Source organism: Eleutherodactylus coqui, unplaced genomic scaffold (genome assembly GCF_035609145.1).
Source record: "Eleutherodactylus coqui strain aEleCoq1 unplaced genomic scaffold, aEleCoq1.hap1 HAP1_SCAFFOLD_325, whole genome shotgun sequence".
Classification (NCBI taxonomy): domain Eukaryota; kingdom Metazoa; phylum Chordata; class Amphibia; order Anura; family Eleutherodactylidae; genus Eleutherodactylus; species Eleutherodactylus coqui.
The window spans coordinates 85303-87500 of NW_027102543.1; positions in this window are offsets into that span (position 1 = coordinate 85303).

A 2198-nucleotide genomic window follows, 5' to 3' on the forward strand; every position below is an offset into this window, starting at 1 on the left:
GTACGAAGCCACCTCGGGGGGCTGCGGTGCCCCCCGCCCCGAGAGTGCCTCCCAGGCCGAGGGGAGCCAGGCGGTCGAGTGTCGTAGGAAAGCGCGTGCGCGGCTGTGTCGGTCACACGAGCCAGAGTTAGTTTGGGCAACGGCTTAGATCCGTATGCAGCTCAACCTTTCCGGCCTGTCCTGGCGGCGGCTAGGCGCGTGCGAACGTCACAACGCCCCTGGTTCCAGCGAGGCGACGGCGCCCCGCACCCAACTCTCCGGGCCGAGCAGAGCCCCCGAGCGCAAGAGTACCCGCTCCGCCTGCCCAGGCCGCGGGGCCGACAGGCTGTCTGCCCGGGTAGACCCAGCTCTCCGAGCGGCCGGGCGCCACGTTCAAGAGGTGTACGAAGCCACCTAAAGGGGGCTGCGGTGGCCCCCTGCCCCGAGAGTGCCTCCCAGGCCGAGGGAGCCCGGCGGTCGAGTGTCGTAGGAAAGCGCGCGCGCGGCTGTGTCACACGGGCCAGAGTTAGTTTGGGCAACGGCTTAGATCCGTATGCAGCTCAACCTTTCCGGCCTGTTCTGGCGGCGGCTAGGCGCGCGCGAACGTCACGACGCCCCTGGTTCCAGCGAGGCGACGGCGCCCCGCACCCCGCTCTCCGGGCCGTGCAGAGCGGCCGCTCTCGCTCCTTGGAGCAGAGCCCCCGAGCGCAAGAGTCCCCGCTCCGCCTGTCCAGGCCGCGGGGCCGACAGGCTGTCTGCCCGGGTAGACCCCGCTCTCCGAGCGGCCGGGCCCCAACGTTCAAGAGGTGTACGAAGCCACCTTAAGGGGGCTGCGGTGGCCCCCTGCCCCGAGAGTGCCTCCCAGGCCGAGGGAGCCCGGCGGTCGAGTGTCGTAGGAAAGCGCGCGCGCGGCTGTGTCACACGGGCCAGAGTTAGTTTGGGCAACGGCTTAGATCCGTATGCAGCTCAACCTTTCCGGCCTGTCCTGGCGGCGGCTAGGCGCGTGCGAACGTCACAACGCCCCTGGTTCCAGCGAGGCGACGGCGCCCCGCACCCAACTCTCCGGGCCGAGCAGAGCCCCCGAGCGCAAGAGTACCCGCTCCGCCTGCCCAGGCCGCGGGGCCGACAGGCTGTCTGCCCGGGTAGACCCCGCTCTCCGAGCGGCCGGGCCCCAACATTCAAGAGGTGTACGAAGCCACCTTGGGGGGCTGCGGAGGCCCCCCCCTGAGAGCGCCTCACAGGCTTTGCTGATAACCCTGTCCTAGCTGCCTGCGCGGGCAGGCGGGACCCCCAGGAGGCCGCGCACAGCCCGCGGCAGCCGCCGCTGAAGTCCACAGCAGTTGGCAGAGAGGAGTCTTGGAGAAAAAAAACGACAAAGTGCAAACGCTCCAGGCGCCGACCAGGGGTGCGTACCCGGCTGGCCGGGCCGGCGGGAGCTGCGGCTGCTGGAGTTGCACCGAGTGTCGATGCATGTCGTGAGAACCGGTATGAGGTTGAACCTGGGCCCTCGGGGCCGAGGCGCGGTTCCAGGGAGACGGAAGGAGCGGGCGTGTTTCCCCTGATAGCGCCGACGACGGTAAAATAAGGCCTCGCAAAACGTCAGGACGAACACCTTTTTTGCATATAAGGGAACGAGCGGTGTGCGGTCTCTGACCAAGTGAGCATTTCTCAAACTCGAAGCACCCGCGGCGGCCTCCCCTCTGCCGCCACCCCGCACCCTCCTGGGGCAGAGCCACCGAGAGCAAGAGTCCCCCCCGCACTCCGCCTGCGCAGGCCGCGGGGCCAGCAGGCTGGCCGGCTTGCCCGCCCGGGCGACCCCCCTCCGAGACGCCGGGCGGAGGCCTTCCCACGCGAGAGAGTGGGTCGACGTGAGAGCCGACGCGGCCAGGGGACCCTCGCCGCGCCCCTGTCCGGGGCAGGACCTCAAGGGCCGAGCACCCCTACCCGAGCCCCGGACGAACTCCGGCGAGCAGGTCCACACGCCGGCGTACGGCTCTCGGCGACGGGGAAGGGGACGCGCGGGCGCCCCTCCCGTCCCCCGAGCCAGAGTCCCGCCCTTGGCCCCCTCCGCGGGGTCACAAGGACGGGCGACCCCCTTCGGTCTACCCTCCCGCCGGGAGGTTGGCTTCGCGCAGACGGTCCGAGGCGGAAGAAGGCGAGCGACCCTGCCGCCGCGACACCTCGCGGAGCCCCCTGCGGGGGGAGCACTCCGGGGGACG